The sequence below is a fragment of the Ornithorhynchus anatinus genome, chromosome 11 (genome assembly GCF_004115215.2).
Source record: "Ornithorhynchus anatinus isolate Pmale09 chromosome 11, mOrnAna1.pri.v4, whole genome shotgun sequence".
NCBI classification, from domain to species: Eukaryota; Metazoa; Chordata; class Mammalia; order Monotremata; family Ornithorhynchidae; genus Ornithorhynchus; species Ornithorhynchus anatinus.
The window spans coordinates 38,621,367-38,645,619 of record NC_041738.1 but is presented as its reverse complement, the minus strand read 5'-3'; the positions used below and the strand labels follow the sequence as shown (position 1 = coordinate 38,645,619).

General features: G+C 43.1%; 1 protein-coding gene across 4 annotated transcripts in view; it reads left to right on the top strand.

Annotated features, from left to right (window-relative positions):
* The window catches only part of ZFHX3 (zinc finger homeobox 3), a 255,905-nt gene that overhangs the window by 96,806 nt on the left and 134,846 nt on the right, over positions 1–24,253 (top strand). The window lies entirely within an intron of this gene.

The window sequence follows — 24,253 nt, the reverse complement described above, 5'->3', positions numbered from 1 at the left end:
GCTTTGCCAAAGTACAAATCATCTCGAAATTCTCTGCCTAAAACTATTATGGGGGCTCAGATTTCTCTGTCTCTTTCACACTATATAAAGTTTTGAGTAATGAAATGAGAGCCTCCCTCCCCTCTTCAATACTGATTGAAATATGGAGGATGCCACACATTAACCAAGCAGAACCGCGTCTAGGACTATTTGAGTGTTCATTTTAGTTGTTCTAACTAACCCCTGAAATGGATTTATGAACTGTTACATATTTACATTTCATACATACATAGAATGCTGAAAACAGCATGTGAAATAAGTAAATTTGTAACACTATTAAAAATACATACATACATGTCAGTGATTTACATGGTTAATCCCAGATGTTAACTTTGTGTCGAGGTTTCCAAAAAGTTGGAGGTGCTTGAGTGGCCCACAGGACTGAGCACAGGATTGGGAGTTAGAGGAACTAGGTACTAATCCTGGCTCTACTACTAGCGTGCTGGGTGACTTTAGACAAATCACCTCTCTGGACCTCAGTTTCCTCATCTGTAAAATTGGGATTCATTACCTGTCCTCTCTCTTGTACTTAGACTGTGAGCCCCATGTGGGGCAGGGACAGTGTGTAATCTGATTCTTTTGTATCTACTCCAGTGCTAAGTATAGAGCTAGGCATATAGTGCTTAATAAGTTAGTATTATCATTATTATTACTATTATTATCTTTTATGTCTGCTAACCCAATGGGAGCACTGGGTATATTTTGATGAGATACTACCTTCCTTCCCTTCTGTGTAACCGTCTGAAGCATTATTTCTCTGAGTAGCATCCCAAATATATATTTATTTGGAAGTTTGATAGCTTCTGATATGGTTTTCTTTTTTTTAAATTGCTCTTTGGACAACTGCTTAACATTTTGGATTTTGTAGCTGGATGTTTTTGCAGAGCACAAAATCTGGACTTGAATTCACTCCTTTGTTGCCCATGACTAGGGAACATTAAAAAAAAGAGATTTTTCCTTTTCTGTAAAACTATCTTCAAGATTCAGTAAGAGAATTAAGGCTATTTACAGACTTTAATTATAACCCTCTGTCTTTACTTAAGTTTGAAACTTTCGAAAGTCTTTTAAAACTAGAGGCCAGCAAATGACCATATCATTTCATTTGTGTGATCCCAGAAATTTATTGAAAGGGGCTTTACTGCCCTTTTAAAATCCTGACCACAAAGCCCCCTTCCCCTAAAACTCTTAAAATGTCATCTGCAGATTTTGCGGTTGTCTCTCTCTTCCTGTAAACTGTAGCTTTCATGAGAGTTCTTAGTCCTTCCAAAGTAATCCAGTGTGCTGCTGTCCCAGGTAAACTCATTCTAGCAGAAAACTGTTTGGAGCTGAATAATCGAGCAAAGAAATGAACTCATTTCCCAGTCTTTTCAACTCTGATGAGGACTTAACTTCAAAGGCCAAACATGAATACATTAAGAAGTGACAGGTGTTTTTGGCTTTTGTTTTTTCAAAGGGATATTTCAAATGAATAATTAGACACCATTGTTAAGATAACTAACAAGTTTTAACACAAAGCTTGAAATGGTATGAAGTTAAGTTTTTAATAGTGTTATAAATTTACTTATTTCACACGCTGTTTTCAGCATTCTATATAACTCTAACTTGTAATTAATAACGCCTTAAGTGTAGGGGGGAATGTTAGTGACAATGAAAACCAGCGTGTCCCTGCCTGCTTAAAACCATACTTTAACAGAGAAAAAGATTTTCCTGCATCGACTTAAAAAATACCAAGATAAAACTACCTATCATGGACTAGAATATAAGCAAAATATGTTGATATTGCAGTACAAAAAGATCTGTTTTTCAGATAGAGATGACTTTAAATTCTCTGTAGATACCTCTTTCACTGCTTTAGACAAGGTAGTAATAGCAGTAAAAAGGCTGCAAGAACGACTTATGGATGATGTTTGTGGAAATAATTATTTTTCACTGACCTGCCAACAGATTCTGAATCTAGGCCAGGGAATAAGGAGAGATAAATTACTTCCCTATTCGTTAAATCTCATTTTTTTCAAGTATTTCCCATCAAAAGTTTTTTAAAAAAAACTACAAATGCCTCTAATGATGATTTCCAATTTTTATTCATAGAAAACTGTCATATCAGGTTTTCATATTCTCTGCATTAAATAAAATGCTTTTCCTATAATGAAATCTAAAATTCTCTCTAGAGCTATTTGTTAAAATTCACTTCTCAATATTTTTTCATTATTCTGCTTATTGAAATGCTTTTGTAGAACACAGTAAGACTAGCCCGAGAATCAACAATACAAGGAAGACTATGCTGCTTTTCTGTAGTTTTTTTGGTTGCATTTGGACTCATTGTCTCTCAATTTTTAAAATTATCGGTATGAATACAATACAAATACCCAGCGCTTCTTGTCATAAATACTGCCCAATTGAAAAGGGCAGTTAGAAAGCTAGCTACGATAGGATCAATTGAAACTATTCAGCCTGAAAATTTTCAATATGAAACTTATTTTATAGAAAAAGCTCTTAAAAGCTTTTACTTTGCAGATTGAAGAGCATTTACAAGCATCACTTTTCTCATCTGAGTATGTTGAACAGTGCAAATGGAAAGTAGTACCTACTCTAACTCTTGAGTACTCCATATGTATCTGCAGTAGATTAACTTCACTTAAATGTTGCATTTTCAAAGATCTTAAGGAAATGAGGCAGAGGGACTAAGCAGAAGCACGCATGGCTCAGTGGAAAGAGCCCTGGACTGGAGAGTCAGGAGGCTCAGGTTTAGTTCCAGCTCTGCCACTGGCCTGCTGTGTGACCGTAGGCAAGTTCCTATAATCTCCCTGGGCCTCGGTTTCTTCATCTGCAAAATGGGGTAATTGATTAATGTTGGTATTTGGTAAGCGCTTACTATGTGCAGAGCACTGTTCTAAGCACTGGGGGAGATACAGGGTAATCAGGTCGTCCCACGTGAGGCTCACAGTTAATCCCCATTTGACAGATGAGGTAACTGAGCCACAGAGAAGTTAAGTGACTTGCCCACAGTCACACAGCTGACAAGTGGCAGAGCTGGAAGTCAAACTCATGACCTCTGACTCCGAAGCCCAGGCTCTTTCCACTGAGCCACGCTGCTTCCACTTGGTATAATAGTCAATTTTATTTATTCAGTCAATTGTATCTATTGAGCATTTATTCAGTGGGCAGAGCACTGTACTGAGCATTTGGGGAGAGTACAGTAGAACAGTAAACAGACACATTCCCTGCAATGAGCTTACAGTCTGTGAGCCCTTAGGTGGGATAGGGTCTGTGCCTAATCTGAGAATATTGAATCTACCCTAGTGTGTAACACACAAGCACTTAATGAATACCTTAAAAAAAGATTCAAGAGCAGGAGATGAAAGTAGTAACTGTTCATCAGACTTGATCTAGGGAACTGGGACCCCTTCAGTCTATCGCATTAAAAGTGGCAGGTGGACCCTTAAAAAAAAAAAAAAAGGAACAACTGATGCTCTGATTTGTAGCCCAGAGAAGCAGTGTGGCTCAGTAGAAAGAGCACAGGCGTGGGAGTCAGAGGTCTTAGGTTCGACTTCCGGCTCCGCCACTTGTCAGCTGTGTGACTTCGGGCAAGTCACTTAACTTTTCTGTGCCTCAGTTACCCCATCTGTAAAATGGGGATTAAGACTGTGAGTCCCACGTGGGACAGCCTGATCACTTTGTATCCTCCCCAGCTCTTAGAACAGTGCTTTGCACATAGTAAGCACTTAACAAATACTATTATTATTATTATTATAAAAGTGAGATGAGAAGCAACATAATCTAGTGTAAAGAGCCCAAGCCTGGAAGTCAGAGCACCTTGGCTCTATCATGTCTGCTGTGTGACCTTGGTCAAGTCACTTAACTTCTGTTTATTACCATTTTTAAAAAAAAGATGTTCATTGATGGTTATATGCCAGGCACTGTCCTAAGCACTGGGGTAGATCCAAGCTAATCAGGTTGGACAAAGTTCCTATCCCATATAGGCTCACAATCCTAATCCCCATTTTACAGATGAAGTAACTGAGGCTCAGAGAAGTTAAGTGACTTGCCGAAGGTCACACAGCAGTCATGTGGTGGAGCTGGGATTAGAACTCCAGGCTGAGAGTATAGTATGATATAGTTGCCCACAAGAAGCTTACAGCCCAGATGGGGCTATAAAACAGTTATAGAATTGTTTGACTAAATGGCTAAAAGGATATTCTCAAGTTCAAAGATATCATCTTTGTTTAGGGTATAATTCAGTAACTCAATCATGACTTCCCATAAATCGTGTTTCATTTTGGGAACTGCTTCTCCGTGCTCTTGCCTGCCTGAGAATATGGATTCATACCCTGCTTACAGTGAGTCAGAACTGAAATGGGAACTGCCCAGCACCAAATCAGTACTTGCCTACCTCCACATCTTCAGGAATTAGCTCATGTTGACGATTTCCCCCAGCGAGATTGTAAGCTCCTTGAGGTCGGGGGTCATGTCTACCAAATCACTTATTCTCTCCCAAGTGGTTAGTACAATTTAGTACAATTTAGTACTTTGGGCAGAAATAGGCACTGTGAAATGAAGTGAAATGAAAATTTGAAAGCTTCCTGTTGATGATCCCTTATTATGATTGTGATGTCTATTAAGCCTTACTATGTACTGAGCACTGAGGTCTGAGCACAAGATCATCAGGTCATACCCAGTACCTATCCCATATGGGACTCACAGTCTGAGGGGAAAACAGGTATTGAGCCAGTAGAGCCTTTTGAGTAAATTGAAGGGTGTGTTTTTTGTTCTTTTGTATCCTTTTCCTCTTTCAACTCCCTTTTTTAAAATGGTAATTGTTAAGCCGATTGCTGATGGAGGTGGGATGTTCTGGGAAAGTTGTGTCCATGGAGTCGCTACGGGTGGGAGATGACTCGATTGCATAATACAAGACATTTGTTAAGCACTTACTATTCAGGCAGTACTAAATGCTGGGGTAGATACAAAGTTAGACACAGTCCATATCCCTCCAACATGGGGCTCACAGTTTTAATCTCCATTTTACAGATGAGATAATCGAGACACAGAAGTTAAGTGATTTGTCCAAGGTGACACCGCGGACAAGTGGCAGAGTGGAATTAGAACCCAGGTTCTCTGACACCTAAGCCTGTGTTCTTTATACTAGGCCATGTTACTTCACTTACATTTAAGCCTTTAAAATTGTCCAAAGTATGTTTGGTCCTGGGTTGTTGTCCAGACTTTCAAGGAATATTTGTATAGGATAGTTTATGGGTGTCATTTTTCCCTCTTATTGGGCACTGGGTGGTTCTGTTGTTGATCTGTGATTGGGAATAACCTCTATTCCCCAGAGAAGGGAACAAATACATTCCTTTGGTTGGTTGGCTGGTGATGTGGATCTCAATCAGTTGTATTTATTGAGCACATTTTGTTGCAGAGTTGTCTAGAGAGTTGGTAGACATGTTCGCTGCCCACAATGAACTTACAGTTTAGAGGACGAGCTCACATCATCTCTCTAAATGATTGTTGATGATTTGCTGGTGATTATAGAATTTTTTTAGACAACACTGAGTTCACGGTACCCTCATTTTGGCCTTCAACTTACTCATTGGAGCCCCCTTGGACCCTGCATTTATAGTTTTACCAGTTTTATCGTGTCCTTGTAATGACAGTTACCTGCTGCTCTGGCCTGTTGCTCTTCTCAAGTCATACCTGTAAATGTTCTGAGTTTCATGAGCCTGCTGCTCAGAAAGTATCTTCTCTCCTGATTGCTAGACTTTTAGAGCAGTTTCTCGGCAGTCTGTAGTCTTGCTGGATCACAGTGAGATGTGTATTTGTATTTATGCCTAGGGATTCAGGGAAAGCAGAGTGGCTCAGTGGAAAGAGCCCGGCCTTGGGAGTCAGAGATCATGGGTTCGAATCCCCCGGCTCTTCCACTTGTCATCTGTGTGACTGTGGGCAAGTCACTTCACTTCTCTGGGCCTCAGTTCCCTCATCTGTAAAATGGGGATTAAGACTGTGAGCCTCCCGTGGGATAATCTGATTACCCTGTATCTACCCCAGCACTTAGAACAATGCTCTGCACATAGTAAGCGCTTAACAAATGCCAACATTATTATTATTATTATTTTACCATCAGTAAGATCAGCTCCAAAATGGAAGACAGTATGTTTCTATATATGTATCTGTCCCTACAGATGGTAGGTTTATTCGAGTGCATTTGTACTTGTATAGCAATGCTGAGCCATTAATCGGCAATTTAGATCATTGACTTCAATGTCAATGGAAAACCTAACTAAAATTGTAAGCTTGGTTTAGAAGCTGTGTGTCTACAATGGAGTAAGAAGAAGGATGCTGTCTACAGAAGTGATTGGAAAAACTGACCCTGGCTGCTGGTGATCTAAGGAAACTCTGGACTCTTTATAGGAGTCAGAAGGATCTGGGTTCTAATTCAGATCCTTCTTCTAGACTGTGAGCCCGTTGTTGGGTAGGGATTGTCTCTGTTGCCGAATTGTACTTTCCAAGCATTTAGTGCTCTGCACACAGTAAGCCCTCAATAAATACGATTGAATGAATAATCCCCATTCCTCTACTTGTCTGCTGTGTGACCGTGGGCAAGTCACTCAACTTCTCAGTCTCCTCATCTGTAAAATGGGCATAAAGACTCTGAGCCCCATGTGGGACATGGACTGTGTCGTCCTTGATTAACTTTTATCTACCCCAGTTCTTAGTACAGTGCTGGCATTCATTCATTCAGTAGTTTTTATTGAGTGCTTACTATGTGCAGAGCACTGTACTAAGCGCCTGGAATGTACAATTCAGCAATAGACACAATCCCTGCCCAATAACGGGATCACAGGCTAAGTTTAACACATTTCTTTTTTTAAGGTAACTCTGAACTCCATGTAAACTGGAGAGAAAGGAAATATGCTGTTGGGGGGCGGGGGTGGGGGCAGGGGGCGGAGATGGGAATCTGATGCATTTAAAAGACCACACCTTGTAGCTATCACATTTCAAAACGCATATCGAGTCTACTGGCAATTCATCACCCTCATGCACCGAGTCCTCTTACGTCCATTTGCAGATCCATCCCGATTCTGCCAAGGCCAACCGAAGTAGTTTTTGGCATCGAAAGAGTTAAAGGACATTTATTTTAAAGTTTGGTGAGTGGGGTGGCATTTAACTAACTCAAGAGATAGAAATCAATCCAAATTGGGTAAGATCCTAAAAATCCGTTCCCTTTGTTAAAGTCTCTGACTCTTCTGGTCTCAGGAAGAATTTGAAGCAGTCAGTTGTTTCTTTTTGGTACTCTATTGTGTGCAGCATTAGGTAGCAATTAGTAGATGTCCTTCCATGGAAACCTGAATTCTTCCCCCTTTTTGTGTCCTGGAATTAGGTTATTAGACCTTCAGTACTTCTTCTTTTGCATGTGTATGTGTGCGTATATGTGTGTATGTTATTTTTTTTATATTCAGAGCAATGCAAGCGGGAGGGAATCCGTGGAACATTCTTCCAGCCTTTTTAATCAGTTAAGCCCAGTGGAGTTGGTCCCAGGGCTGTGGTTTCCTCACTCCCCTAGACATTAGTCAGAATGTGTTACTCTGCAGCCAGCTGTGGTTTATAAAGCATTGTGTGTAATGATTTGGCTAGGAGCATAGGCTTGTGTCTGTTTGCTCTTTCTCTTTGTCTCAGAATACTCTCTCACCATTTTTATCCTTACCAGCCCTTACTACGCTTCCATTGAGGAGATCCTGGCAGTCTTGGATGGGAAAGTAGGAAGATGACAAGCTGCTCTGGAGAAGGCAGCATTGTCCTTGGCCTAGATTCAAGAAACTTCGATCCCACCCCAGTTTTGCTGTTCGGTTTGAGCCCAAACTGATACCCTCTTGCCCAATATTAGTTTTCTTGGAGTGTCCAGTTGGGTTCAAGCCTTCTGAATGGTCCTCTTCTCCCTCACGGCCCGACTTCCTTTCTCTAGAGATCTTAGTCTCTTCTCCTCCCAATTGATTAGTTCTCTCAAGTATACCCTGAATCCTTTCTCCTCTGTTTGATCCACCCTTATTTTCTTGCTCAAAGCACAACTTTTTACATGGCCATATCTCCCACACCCCCGCCCTCCAGCGAAGTGTCAGGCGGCAGTAACAAGCCCTAACTCCATAGAGAGAATAATTACACAGCTAATTAATCCACCAGTTGTCATTTTACATGCTCGATTCTTCATGATGTGGTTGCACCCATCATTCGCCGAGACGCTCTTCTGTGTCGCTATAGAAAAGCGCACACAACGTGATCAGAGTCGTTACTTTTAAGCAAAATCGTGTTTTCTCCCTCCTCTTTATTTTATATGTAGAGACAGACTTTTAGAGAAGTAAAGTATAAAAGTGGCTGTCTTGAATTTGAAAAATGTTCAGTTCCAGATCATTAAGTGTTCTGTGGCCATGAGCAATCAACATTTATTCACTTTCTCCCTTTATCCTGGAAGGGGGTGAAATTGCCTTCTGGCAGATGTTTTCTTAGCCCAGGTCTGGGCATGGGCTTAAAGTTTCTTTCCAACTGTGACCAAATAGTTGTTTTAGTGAATTAGATGTCACTGTGAAAAATCAGAACATGCCAGTGCTGTGTTAACTTTGCCTAGAGCACTGTGGACAGGTAGAGAAAGCAGACCAACCCAAATGTTTTGTAGCTAATGTCAAAATATTTTCTTGAAAAACATTTTGAAAATCTCTATCCAGAAGTATCCTCGTGTTTGAAACCAGCTTGGCTGAATCAAATTTCAGACTCAACATAGGTCATACAGTGCTGTGTTCATGTCAAAAAATGACAATCTCACCCCCCCCCCCCATGGCTCAGTGGAAAGAGCCCGGGCTTGGGAGTCAGAGGTCATAGGTTCGAATCCCAAGTTCCGCCACTTGTCAGCTGTGTGACTGTGGGCAAGTCAGTTAACTTCTCTGTGCCTGTTACCTCATTTGTAAAATGGGGATTAAGACTGTGAGCCCCACGTGGGACAACCTGATTACCCTGTTTCTACCCCAGCACTAAACAGTGCTCTGCACATAGTAAGCGCTTAACAAACAGCAACATTATTATTTTTACTTCCAAACAAAAAACCCAAAAAACCAAACCTGAAACAAATACCAAAACCCCTTTGTCGTTTCCTTATCCCTTACGTTCGCTTGTCTCCAAACTGTAATTGAAGGTACTGTCACATGCTTTCACTCATTCTCTCTGAGTCTTTGCTTCTTCCCTCAAGTAAGTAAGAGTGTGTGTGTGTGTGTGTGTGTGTGTGTGTGTGAAAAAATTATATATAAACTCACACTGATTTAACATTGCTGTGGGGCACAGTTGTATAATATCCTGAGAGAGTCAGGAGACTGGGAATGGGATTCATAATCCCTTTGTCTTTAGGGTAATGTTCCAAATATGTCCTGAATTGGTAGTGATTCCAGGCTGCCATCTGATACTTTTAGTGCCTGTGAGAAATGTTTGGTGTGGGGGAATGGGATCCTGGTCCTAGATTTAAAGATTAGATGTAACTCCGAAAGGTCTGTCTGAGTCTGTTTCCTGGGGCCAGTTAAGGAGGTTCTGTGCTGGGTGTCTAACCAGAGTTGCTTCACAGACTGCACGCTAGAGCCCCAGAAACAAATGTCCGTGGTGCCTGAGTATTTTCCTTCCTAGAGGTGGTTCCTTCGGGTCAGAATTGGGCTTGTCATGTGTCGGGGACCTGCACTTACCGCTGATGTTGTCATTCATTTTTACCCTCTAGGCTATAAGCTTGTTGTGGTCAGGGAAAGTATCTACCAACTCTGTTTTATTGCACTCTCCCAAGCACAGGCCTGGGAGTAAGAAAGTCATGGGCTCTGATGCCGGCTCTGCTGTGTGACCTTGGGCAAGTCACTTCACTTCTCTGGGCCTCAGTTACCTCATCTGTAACATGGGCACTGAAACTGTGAGTTCCATGTGGGTCAGGGACGTGGCCAACCTGATTACCTTGTATCCACCCCAGCGCTTAGAACAATGCCTGGCACATAGTAAACGCTTAGGAAATAACATAATTATCACTAAATACAGAGCTCTGCACAAAGTAAGCACTCAAATACCACTTCTGGATTGGTAATTAGGAACTGATGATTAGCAGTGTGGCCTAGTGGACCAGGCAGTGAGAGGACCTGGGTTCTCCCAAGCCCCCTAAGACAATTAAGCCATCTCCTCAGGATTGCCCTGAACATTGTACTCTTCACTTTCCCAGGGACAATTGAACTATCACCCCGGGGCTCCCCTAGTCACTGGCCTTTTAACACTCAGTGGCCCAAGGTTGTATTTACCTCACCGACCTCACCGTGACCCTTCAATTCCACTCCCCACCCCTCCCCTGCCCAACCCAGTCTTCTTTTCCCACCTCCCCTCTCCTCCCCATCCCTCTCCTCCTGTCCCAGTACCACTTTTCATCCTCCTCCCCCAGTGCTGGCTCCCGTCAATTCATTCCCATCCAAACCTTCTCCACCCCTCGTGCTGTCCCTTCCCCTATTACCCATTCCCCAGCTGCTGCCAAGCGTGGCCTGTGGAACCCCCACTCCATCATGGGGAACACCCCCCTTCGTCCCTGACCTGTTCCTGTATGTCACTTCTCCTCACCATCACTGAAATCTGGTTCTCCCTAGATGACATGGTCTCCCGTGCTGCTCTTTCCAGAGGCCTTATCTTCTCCTACTCCCCAAGACTCACTGGGAAAGGAGGGGGTGTTAGCTTCCTTCTCACGCCCCAGTGCTGCCTTTGCACCATTCCATCTCCCCCATCCCCTTTTTCCCCATTCCTTTGAAGCCCACATCATCTTCCTCTACCAGCCACTCCAGATTCTAGTAGCTGTCATCTACCACCCCCACCCCCCGCCGCCCCTAGTCCCACTTCCAATTTCTTTTAATCATTTTGATCCCTTTCTCACATTACTTCTCTCTATCTCCATGCCCACGTTGATCCATGGGGACTTCACTATCCTCATAGATGTTCCCGATGACCCTTATGCTGCCCACCTTCTATCATTCCTCAACTCCATTGACTTCCTGCTCCAACCCACCGCACCCACTTGCCAACTTGGACATGCACTCGATCTCATCATCTCTAACCACTGCACAATCTCTACCCTTATCAACTCTGAAAACCCTCTCTCTGACCCAAACTTCTTCACTTGCCTCCTTTCACACACTCCCCCTTCCCGTAAATCTGTACTAGTCTCCCGTAGAGACCTTTGATCCCTGGACCCATCCAATTTTCTCAACTCACCATGTCCCACTTTGCCTCCATACCCAACTACTCACTCTTGATAACCAAATAGACGTCCTCAACACCACTCTTTCTACTGAACTCAACTCACTTGCTCCCCTATCCTTTGTCTGTCTTGTACCACTAACCCAAAGCCCTGGATCACCTGCACAATCCACCTCCTTTGCTCTTGTCCTCGAGCTGCAGAGCACTACTGAGCAAAATCTAAGTATCAGGCCAACTTTGTCCACTTTATGTTTATCCTTGCATGCCTCTCTGCCCAGCAAAACTATTTCTCAACCTTATTGACACCCATGCCCATCACCCTCACCATTTATTCCAGACATTTAAACGCTCCTCAAGACTTCTCTCTCCCTACCTTAGCCATCCCTTGCCCCCAGTGACCTAGCCACCTACTTAAATACAACTGACACCATCAGGTGGTGGTATTATTAAGTGCGGTCGATTCGTTTCTGATTCATAGCGATTCTATGGATATACTTACTCCAGAACGTCCTGTCCTCTGCCATAATCCGCAACCTTGCTAATGGTTCTTTCGTTATCGTTGTTATGGTCTCTATCCATCTAGCGGCCGGCCTGCCTCATTCACGTTTTCCCTGGACTTTTCCTAGGATTAGTGTCTTCTCCAGAGAATTAGTCCTTCTGATTATATGTCCAAAATTTACTAATCTAAGTCGTCATTTGGCCTTCCAAAGACCACTTTGGTTTAATTTGCTCCAAAATCCATTTGTTTGTTTTTCGGGCAGTCCGTGGTATTCGCAAAAGCCTTCTCCAACACCACATTTCAAAAGAATCGATCTTCTTTCTATCCTGTTCTTTCACTGCCCAGCTTTCGGATCCATACATTGTCACTGGAAACACCATAGAGTTAACAAACTCTCCTGCCACGGTAAGACGTTGATTCATAGGAGAGACCATCAGGTGTGAGCTCCCTAAAATCACCACTGCCCATCCTCAGTTCCTCCCCATTTTGGCCCCCTCTTCAATCTCCCATCCTTCCCAGCAGTACCTCTAGAGGAGATCTCCTGCCTCCTCTCAAAAGCCCTCCCTCCCCCCATGCGCATCAGACCCCATTCCTTCGCACCTTTTCAAAACTCTCACTTCTTCCCTTTTTCCCTCCCTAGCAGCTATCTTGGACCATTTGCTCTCCAGTGTCCTTTTCCCGACTGCTTTCAAGCATGTCCATATCTCCCCTATCCTAAAAACAACCTTCCCTTCACCCCATGGCTCCCTCCTGTTATTGTCCCATCTCCATCCTACTATTCCTCTCCAAACTGCTTGAATGAATTTTTTACATTTGCTCTCTCAAATTTCTCTCCTCCAATTCTCTCCTCCATCCCCTCCAATCTGAGTTTTGTCCCTTTCATTCCACAGAAACCACCCTCTCGAAGGTCACCAATGATTTTCTTCTTGCCAAATCCAGTGGCCTCTAATCCATCCTAATTCTCCTCTACCTTTCAGCTGCCTTCAACAGTGTGGACCACTGCCTTGTCCTGGAAACATTATTCAACCTTGGCTTCACTGACTCTGTCCTTTCCTGGTTCCCCTCTTATCTCTCGGGCCATTCATTCCGAGTCTCCTTCTTGAGCTCGTTCATTCATTCATTCAATCGATTGAAGAAATTCAGTCCTATTTATTGAGCACTTACTTTGTGCTGATCAGTGTACTAAGCACTTGGAAAATACAGTTCAGCTACAAGTAGAGTCAATACCTGCCCACAATGCTGTGAGGTGAGGAGAGGGGGAAGAGCAAAGGGAGCGAGTTGAGGTGGCACGGAAAGGAGGGGGGAGCTGAGGAAAAGGGGGGCTTAGTCTGGGAAAGCCTCTTGGAGGAGGTGAGCCTTCAATAGGGCTTTGAAGGGAGGGAAGAATGTTTGGTGGATTTGAGGAGGGGGAGGGTGTTCCAGGCCAGAGGTAGGACGGGGATCATGGGTCGACGGCGGGACAGGCGAATCAAGGCACAGTGAGAAGGTTAGCACCAGAGGAGCAGAGTCTGTGGGCTCTGATGTAGAAGGAGAGAAGGGAGGTGAGGTAAGGGGCAGTTTACCTGTCTCCCACCCCCAACTGTGGGGTTCCCTCAAGTTTCAGTTCCAGATCCCCTTCTGTTCTCCTTCTGCATCCATTCTTTTGGAGAGCTCATTCTCTCTCTTGGCTTCAGCTCCCACCTCTATGTAGATGATCCCCAAATCTACATCTCCAACCCTGATCTTTGTCCCTCTCTCCAGTCTCTCAGTTCCTCCTGCCTTCAAGACTTGGATGTTTACTTGGATGTCTCTCGTCACCTCAGACTTCACGTGGCCAAAAGAGAGCTCCCTATCTCACCACCCCAACCCTGTCCTCCCCCGACTTTCCCATCACTCTAGAAGGCACCACCTTCCTTCCTTTTCACAAGACCGTAACCTTGGTGGTGTCCTTGACTCCTCTCTATCATTCAGTCCGTCACCAAATCCTGTCGATCCCACCTTTACAACATCGCTAAAATATGCTCTTTTCTTTCCATCCAAACTGCTTCCACGTTAATATGATCACTCATCCTATCCCTCCTGGATTACTGCATCTGCCTCCTTGCTGACCTCCCAGCCTCCTGTGTCCCAGCATTTCAGTACACACTTTATTCTGCTGTCCAGGTCATTTTTCTACAAAACCATTCAGGACATGTCACCCCCTTCCTCATAAAGACTCCAGTGGTTGTCCATCCCCCTCTGTATCAAACAAAAACTCCTACCATTGGCCTTAAAGCATTCCATCACCTTGCCCTGTCCTGTCTCACCTAGCTTCTCTCCTTCTACAACCCAGCCCACACACTTCGCTCCTCTAGTCCTAATCTTCTCACTCTGCCTGTCTCGCCACCGACCCATGTCTTGCCTCTGGCCTGTAGTGCCCACCCTCCTCAAATCTGACCTTATTGAAGGCACATCTCCTCCAAGAGGCCTTCCCTACTTGTCCTCATCTCCCACTCCCTTCTGTGTTGCCCTGAATTCCTCCCTTGTTCTCCACACTGCCCCCGCCCCACAGAATCTATGTACATACCCTTAATTTTATTTGTACTGATGTCTGTCTTCCCTCCTCTAGATTTTAAGCTCGTTGTGGGCAGGGAATGTCACTATTTATTATTGTACTTTCCCAAGTGCTTTGTACAGTGTGCACACAGTAAGGGCTCACATATGAATGAATGAATGAATGAATGAATAATAGCTCCACCACTTGTCTCCTTGGGCAAGTCACTTAACTTTGTGCCTCAGTTATCTAATCTGTAAAATGGAATTAAGACTGTAAGCTCCCTGTGGGGCATCAAATGCAGCCTACCTGAATTATCTTGTATCTACCCCAATGTCTCGTACAGTGCCCGGCACAAAGTAAGTGCTTAACAAATATCACTGAAAAAAATTGATAAAGTTGTTGGTCTAAAGTCTATTGCTAATGTGCCTTTTTTTCCTAAAACAACAACAAAAAAACCCACCAAAACTCTGACTCTGAAACAGTTACTTCTACTCATATCCTCCTGGTCTGCTAGCTTTGACTTTTCCCGGAAAGGCCAATCCTGAGGTCCTGAGTCATAAAAGTTCTGAACTGTTCAGAGAGTCTTCTCTAGATAAGGTTGCACATAGGGTCTTAAGGGAGAGCTTACAGTCTCGCTTAGCCACAAGGATGGACTGGGCCATCCTAGAGTATGATTTCCCTCAGTTTGGATCGGCTCATTCTGAATTCTAAGTTGATTCTTATGCTGACATTAAAGTTTCAATAACACAAATCTGTTCATAAAAAGAGCAGGATAATTTGCTCTGAACATACTGACATTTTTTTGAATTGATGGGGAAGGAGTTGAATTATGCCTAATAGTTCTGGAACTTTTGGGCAAAATTAAAGGAATCAAGCACCTTCTTATTTGAATCTAGATCATGTGGATGAAAACTAATTTAAACCTTATTCAGTCTGTGAAAGTTTCCTTTTAAAATTATTTTTGACTTCTAATGCTTAGCTTCATTTTTCCCACCCCTCAAAATGGCATTGGAAGACTAGTCATCAAAAACAAATGATTAAAAAAATAATTTTGCCCATTGTAAAATTCCGTAGTCAAATTGGGTAGTGGATTGTGGATGTTAAATACCCAGGATGTGATTCTTCATAGGACTTGAATTTGGCAACACACTCCCCTCCTCCCCACCCCAACTCAACGTGTAGTACTTTTACTTTTTGTCTCACATAGCTATTTGCAATTGGGGAAAACAGGTCTGATATTCAGGAGACTCAGGAGGGAGCCCCAGCTCCGTCACTAACCTGCTTCATGAACCTAGGCAGGTCCTCGAACTCCGGGCCTCAGTTTCTTCATTTATAAAATGGGTGTAAGAAATTGAGTCCCATGTGGGCCAGAGGCTGCATACAATCTATAATCTTGTCTCCACCTCAATGCTTAGAACATAAAGATTCCCAAATAATGCTGTTCCCAGAAACTGGAGGTCAGTGGCTGGGACAGAGTTGATATTCCCATCAGTTCCCTTTTCCTAGCCCAGGTGCCATTTTTACTCTTCTCCTTTACAACTGTCTGCTTAAAAAGCCCCTCTGTTGCCAGCGGTACCAAAGACAGTCTCTTATGCATGGGGGAAAAAAATGTTCTGGTTATTTAAGCCTTCAAAATAAGATTTAAATAGGAATGGGAGCCTAAAAATTAGTAATGGCTCTGGGTAGGAGCAGAATTATATTTGCAGTGACTATATTCAGGGAACGAAGTTGGGACTTCTGGTTGTGTTTGGTTATAGGATCTGTCCTGGCATTAAGAGCCTGAGGTTTTATATTTCTGAGTGCTTACAATTCTTACCCTGACTGAAACTTTTTGTAAAGAAAAGAACTTTGCAATCTTGAGCTTATTGCACTGGTCTGTTTAAAGTTACCTTAAAGTTTTCAATGTAAGTTAATTCACCAATGCAAAGTATGTAATATTGCATTGAAAAATTTCCTTCATTAGTACCCTCCAGTGGTTTAGTACCTTCCCCCCACCCCCGCATTGAGGAAGACACCTGGAGTCAAGGATGCAGAACATTTTCTTTCGTAACCCTTTTGTTTCTAATGATTTTAAACTAGATGAGACCCGTGGAACTTTTTTTTGGTCTTTCTCCCAGTCATTCTCCTTTTCTCCCTTCCATCTCTTATCTTCTCATCGTTGTCCTCCACCTTCTAACTCTGGGATTTCCAGCCATGGAGTCCCCTGCCAACCTAAAGGTTCCTCTTGCCTTCCACTCAGCTCCTCCGAGTCATATCATGACAGGAAACCTTTCAATGATCCACCTCGTGTGAGCTGAGGCCCTGCCTACTTCCCATATGCTAGCCCCTTCTTTCCCCTCACTGGTAGCCGTAACAATCTTCGGCCCCTAGGACTCATCCACTTCCCGATTGGCAGCTCTGAGCTCTGTTCCCTCCTGGACACTGCCCCAGGCATCCTTCTTTAGGGGTCACAGATTCTGCCACCCACTTAGAAATGTTCGCCCTCATAACGCTCGTGTTTGTCTTCTCGTGTGATACATTGGGTCCACTCTAGGTGTAAAGTCTTAGAGAAGAAGCTCCCTGTGGAAATATGGCAGTGCTGCACTCATTCTTCTGTACTGTTAATCACCCAGTACAGGGCTATTTATCGAGTGCTCAACAAATACTGCTACTATTACTAGTCAGTTCCTACAAGTCCCAAGTCTGTTAAACCAGGGGATCAGCTCAAAGTCCAACTTGGGCAAGTTTGGGATGGGTACAGATGCCTCTTTATAGGCCTGTGGCATCCGCCCCCGCCCCCCCCGTTTTGGGCCATAAAGCACAGTGCCCAGAGACTGAAGCATTCTTAGCTGTATAAAGCCTTGTTTCATTTCGGGGGCTGCACTGCCTTTGTTCGTTGTGGGTCTTTTTGGCTATGAAAAGCATGGTGGAGTATTTGGGAAGCACATTTTGGGCAGAAGATGCATCTGCCAGCCCTGTATTCTCCCAAGCACTCAGAACAGTGCTCTGCACACATTAAGCACTCAATGTCATTAATCAGAAATTTTCCTTGATTGAAACTTTAGTATGAATCATGGTTAAAATGTGGTGTGTGTGTTGGATTTTTTTGTTTTTGTTTTTGACAGTGTTAGAGGAACATCTGCCTGGCCACTTGGGCTTAGTGCTTTTTCTTTTGTTTTCCTAAAAACCCTAACATCCTCTCAATTAAAATGTGGCTAAACTGAGATTTGAGAGATTTAGCCCATAAATTACCAGCCAAGAGGATACTCTCTTCATTTTGATAAAAACTTTAATGTGAAAAAATTTAGCATTTGAAAATACTGTTAAAAAAGCATGTACAGTTGAAAATTCGTACTGATACTTTGCGCATCTGATTACATCACCACAGACTTATAAAGAATACATTTAAGAAATGAAACCCGTCTTTGGGATTTGGGGCTTTAAGGACTGCGCATTTTTGCATCACACCAAAGATATTCATTTGGAGAGAGATCTAGGAAAGGCAGTCCTAGAGTGATCCTTTTACTGTGTTTCTTTTTTCTTCTTTTGGAAATATCTTTGCAATTAAATGCAAATTAATGGCAATAAAATGTTAAGGTTGCAAATTTCAACACAAATCAAGCAATGCAAAAGAAAGTTTTGCATAGCAGCATACTCATTTTCCTTTTAATGCTTATTGTAAAATGTGATGTTATATAGGATGTGCAAGGGAGGTGAATGATTTTTCTGTGTGCTGGAATTTCCCTTTTATGAGACCAAGAGATTCTTGTATGATTTGTTAGCTCTTCATGTCGCTGGAGTGATTGTCATGAATGTGGGAATAAGCAGGTATTTTTTGATGGCACAATTCACTGCATTATTAAGTGACTCTTCTTCCCTATTCAGTACACCTCGACTATGTGACTTCACTCTACTAGGTTCCTGGTGCAAATTCTTTTGCCCTCCATATTGATGATATAAAAAATTAAAGCAGTCAGTGTGAAAGTAAACTTCTGAATTAAGATTTAACTTTCCCCCTTGGTAATTTGACTTGTGGTTTGAGAATCTACAGTGTATTAAACACAGAATATATATATGCAGGGGTTCCTGCCTTCCAGGAGTTTACAGTCTAAGGCAGTATATCATAAACATCAGATGTACAGGTTTTACCAGTTCAGTGACTGCTGAAATGAATTATGATTAAAGTAATTCCACCGTGGATCGAGTAAATACAGTCGAAGAAAGTGGAAGCACAGGGAAGCAGCATGGCTAGGTGGATAGAGCACGGGCCTGGGCGTCAGAAGGTCATGGGTTCTAATTTCGACTCTGCCACTTGTCTGCTTTGTGACCTTGGGCAAATCACTTCACTTCTCTGGGCCTCAGTTACCTGATCTGCAAAATGAGGATTAAGATTGTGAGCCCCATGTAGGGCAACGCAACTACCTTGTATCTACCTCAATGCTTAACGCAGTGCTTGGTACATAGTATACACTTAATAAATACCATAATTATTATTAGAGAAGCAGGGTGGCTTAGTGGAAAGAGCATGGGCTTGGGAGTCAGAGGTCATGGGTTCTAATTCTGACTCTGCCACTTGTCTGCTGTATGACCTTGGACAAGCCACTAAACTTCTCTGGGCCTTAGTTACCTCATCTGTAAAATGGGGATTAAAACTGTGAGTCCCACGTGGGACAACCTGATTACCCTGTATCTTGCCCAGAGCCTAGAATGGTGCTTGGCACACAGTAAGTTCTTAATAAACCCCATTATTATTATGTACACTCTAGTGTACTTTTAAAAAACGAACGTGAAACATTCAGTGTTTCACTAGAATATGTTTAGTGGTCATCAATAGTTGAGTGAGGATGATTTGGTTGGCATTGGATTTAATATTTTAAGAAGTGAGTACCAGAGCTCTAGGCAGAAATGGGTCAGTGAGGTAAAAGGCAACGGGGTATATAGTACTGGAGGTATGACAGATTTGGGGAGGGATGAGGAGTGGAGGATAAAAAGCTGGTTAAGAGGGTACTTTTGATTTTTTTTTTTTTTTTTAAAAAAACAACTTAAGTTCTTTCAGCCTTCAGTAAATCATGGTTACTGCAGTTGATTCAGCATAATTGATGCAGCCTCATTTCCCACAGCTGATGAGGATTATATCAGCTTGGTTTAACAGTCTCATTTTCTACTCCCAATGCACACTTGTTTTAATGTGTTTCAGTTAATGAGGTAGAAGAGAGAATGAGGTGTTACTGTTTATACACAGACAGTGAGCCTGGGCAAAGAGCTGCGTTGGAGCCTACATGCCGTATCTGTTCCCTCTCAAAGGGAGGGTCTTGCAAGGCATTATAAGCACCTTTTAAGGACATGTTTGCTAAGGCTGATGCAGAGAGCGATTTTTTTAAATTTTTTTTTAGCCCCGAACCCCTTTTCCACATGCAGTCTTTATGTGCTCTGCAAGGATAAAAAGGGCCTTCGGTCCAGGGCGCGAGCAGGAGGTCAAGAGAAATGTGCTGAAGCCCCTTAAGAATATTTCCCTTGCTTCATAAGGCATAGGGAAATACCATTCCTAAACTATATTCAGGCAAAAGGATTTTTCAAAAGCACAGTTTCCAAAGAGTGGCTCTCTTTGCGAGAAGCACCGACTCTGTTTTTAACGTTGTGGTGCCCTACGGATCGAGCAGACGTCATGCGGAACGGAGAGGGTCAAGCTTGGAGTGGACTCACCCACGCATGTGAGCTTGACAGCTGAAAGGGCATGGCTGAAGCCGCTTCTTTATCAGCGCAGTCACAGGGAGGCTGGTGGAGATGAGGGGCTGGGTGTGTTTTGCATATATTCAAATGTCAGCCTTCTGGATTCATAGAAAAAGTGAGCACAAAAGAGATCTTTTACTCTTCAGAGGCAACTCGAAGTGGTCTGAAGGGTGCACAAAAGTCTTGGGGGAGGGGAAGGATGTACAACACCAGTCATCCCTATTCTTTTCCTTCCTCCTTACTTGCCCTCCCTTCATCCCTCAAAGGGGTTTAATGAGGAGCAGCCATAAATAGTTAAACCTGTTATCTAACTTCTGGCCTAGCGCCAGCCCCGGCACGAGCTGGCCAAGAACACAGCCCGACCGGCCCGGCGTTGCATCCTTGCATTCCTGCAGGCCAAGCTGCCGTTGGTGTAAGCAGGAATTAAACAATTACCAAGTCTTAGTTCCCCCCCCACCTTCCGTGGATTGACTCTATAAATTGTCAGCCTGTTGACATTTTAATGCGAATTATGTCATGTGGTATCCCCTTTGATTTCGACATGCCTCAGTTTGTAAATACATGAGCCACTCAAAGGCTTGTGGTTAGTGTACACACAGGAGGCCTCGGGGTTTTTGGTGGGGGAGTGAGTGCGCCAGAGAGAGCGCACAGTGCGGAGAGTGTGCCTGGCATGGAAAGTCTTTTACGGTTACACAGCCAGATCTCCAGACAGCGAGCTTGGAGGGGCTCTTTTAAAGGGACAGAGCCCCACTGCGTTACCGCCATCCTAAATCTTCACCCTCTTCTGACGTTATGGGACTGCAGCTGAAGAGCGAATCTACAGAGGGTCTTCTGCAGGGTCACGGATAGCGGCGATGGACGCGATCACGTTGCCCTGCTTTAGCTGCTAGGGAGCACAAAGGCCTCTCACGAGCATGCACGAACAAATTCTTCTTCATGTATGTACTTTCCACGTCTGTAAAAGAGTGATAACGATGTGTTTCGCAACCCAGTGGGGCCTCAGACATAGGAGACCCAACAGGCGGCGGGGAAATTAACTTATTCAAAATTCAACTGTTTGCCGGTGGTGCGACAGGCAATATCAGAGGTGGGGCTTGCGAGCGGAGCTCGGAGTCCAGGGGACCAAGAGGGAGGGAAAAATTGTAAGGGTGACGGAATAATCAAAACTAAATGGAGGAAAGGGGGACTCTAGCGAAGGAAGAGAAGTGAGCTCCAACAATTAATTTGTTTGGAGGAGAAAATGGTGACATGCTGGGGCCCTGGAGAAGCTATTAAAGTCCACAAATCCTCGTCAAGGCCACGGGGAGGAGCATGGGTATTCCCATATTGAAATATAAGCTAGAACGGGTCATTTTCTAATAGGCAAGTTTGGCAAGCCCCTGATCAAGGCCTCCTCTCTCCTAGCTATCCAACCATGCTACAGTTTATTTGGAAACTTTTGTTTTAGGAAAAGAAACTGGGAACTGTTTTTATGACTCGTGGTTGCTTTGTACGTGCAGCCTAAATTCCCAATAAAATTTAGGAGGGTCATTCTTAAACGCTGATTGCTAAACCTAAAGGAGCTCTCTGTATTCCCATTGCACTAAGATGATTTCATTTTACAAACACCAATGATCTGTTGGGAGTGGGCTGGGTAGTCACTGATTTATAGGGACAGTGGGATCATGTGGTCTTCTCTGTCTGACTTCACTGAATGCTCTGCTTCTATGGCTGACTTGGAATTTGGCTGACTTACAAAAATGTCATGGGATCTTTAATGGCCACGGGTGGTCGGGACCTATTTCCCATGTGCTGAGTAATTCCAGTTTCATGTGTGAATAATACCCATATTAAAACAATTAGAGTTATATATAATCCGTAAAGGAAAAAATGACCTAAGTCCCTGTGTACTAGAGAAACCAAGCCATTGAAATCGCTTAGGAAATCATCTTCCCTGAAAATGTTGCTGCAAAAGTGTTTTGTTTTTTTTTAAATCTATTTTTAAAGACTGACGTAAGTTAATCAAAAGTTAAGGGCAGTCTCGACCGGATAGAGTGTCTGCTGAAATTCTGGCCGTAATTCCTACCATGGGCTCCTCTTACCCTTTGCTCTCCTCGATGGGGGAGGCTGTCCTCTTTAGGGGTCTACTGGTGGAACAAGGCCTCTCTGCGTAGTAGCCAGTGATGTTCCACGCGCTCTGAGGGGAGGGAATTTGATACACGCTGGGCATCAATGTAGCTGGTTACAGTGGGGCAATCAGTGCCAACCATCCATTACCCTCCGATTCCTTCTCAGAGCTCAGCAATAAGATCGAGCATTTAAAGAAAATAGAAATGACGGCGGTAACTGACTATTACATGGCTACTTCAGTGGTATATATTTACTAGTACATCTGAAATTACATGTATAAAAAGGTATCACTCCTACGGGGCTCGTCTTCATTCTCATCACAAAAATACAGTTGTTACATTACCTCCTTTCTTAAAAGAGGTTTACAAATGGAGCAGTTATTATAGTTACATTTTATATCATAAGTTTTTTGGGGGTTTTCCTTAGTAAACTCGGTGATCCATAACGTGGTGGCCTGCTGGAAAGTGAATATTCTGGTTATTATCATTATTATTATTATTTTAAATAATAATAATGATCTTGGTTACATGTTTACAATTTGCAGGGCTCTGTACTGGGCTCCTGCTGAGGGAAAGATATAAGGACATTAATTTTAGACAGTTTTACAGTTTATTTGAAAAAAAAACAACGAAAGAAACTTAATGTTTATTTTGGGCAGAGGACTTCCAGTCTAAAAGTGGAGAACTTTTATATTTTTCTTGTAAATAAGTGAATTTATTCAGTTCGAATTAAAATATAAAATTAAAGGACCACAAAATACTAGAGACAGTAGTTTAGTCAACTATTTTGAGATGAAAAGCTGTATCTTTTGTAGTGAGTACTTATGTGTAAGAAATCAAAATGCTTATATGTAACAAGCAAGCCCCACTAAAGGAAAGGAAATAGAGCTAGTACTTGTATATAAGTGTGTTGTTTTAAGATAAAAAAAAAGTTCTTTGGCTAACTTGGATTTCATTTTTTAATTGGGTTTAAATTTCAAAATTTTATGGAGTTCTTACAGAAAGCATCGTGTGCATAACAGATGTGTTTCTTCAGTTTTATTACTCCTTCCTGGCATTTGCAAATGATGCAAATGGTTAAGAGATTGCTCAACGCTGCTCTGCATGCCAACAGGTAGCCTGCAATGTTAAGGGAACCCTGCTTAATATGGGGTTTCAAACTCCAGCATCAGTGCAAAGCCTAACGGTGGCCAATGCTGCTTTTAAGTTGAGGACTGCAGCATCATAGGATTTCAGGGGTAGAATGGAGGGAGGAGGGAAGAGAGCTATCCTAGCACTCTGTGTGTTTGCTACGTTCTAGGGGTAGTGATGGGTTGCCCCGAACAATCCACAGCCTTGTGGATTCTGGGGCCCTGGATGCGTGTGACGTTACATGTTATCCTGGGCGTACGCTGTAAGGGGTTGACGTTGTAGAGCGCATTTTGTGAAAGTCCCGCCAGACCTAGAGTGTTTTCTTGTGGGATCGCTGACACCCCTTTACTTGAGCTGTCTCATTATTCTTCCTGGTCCTTTTAAACATGTGTTGGTTAGGTGACACAGGCCTCAGTGGCGGGGACCAATGTAGGGGGAGGCTTTGGCTCTGGACCCAAAGGCAATCCAGCATTGAATTAGTCGCACAGAGGGGAACACCAGCCGAAAATCTGGACTATTTTGTATAAAACCAGAGAGACGACCACCCTATCGGCAGCATGTATGGCAGGTGGCTATTAGGATTAATGGGCCCTCTTTATGGTCAAGGGATGGAAAATCTGAGACACCCCCTTAGCAGCACACATCGCTGTATCCTCACCCAAGCCACATGCCCTGATGAATGCAGTCCTCGTTTTGCTTGCTAAAACCAATGGAATTTCACATTTCAGTAAATTAGGGTAGCATGGAAGTTTCAGCCCCCGAGGTGTTGTTAATAGACCCCTAATCAGTTCCTAATAGTAATAATTATGATATCTTTATGCATTTTACTAAGCGCTGAGATAGGTATAAGATAATCAGGTTGGACACAGTCTCTGTCCCATATGGGGCTCACAGTCTAAGTAGGACGGAGAACGGGTATTGAACAATTACCAGCTACATAACCTATACACATGTTTCAAAAAAGGCAACCTAACAGAAAAATGAATACGGATCGTGAATCCTGTTTAATAAGGG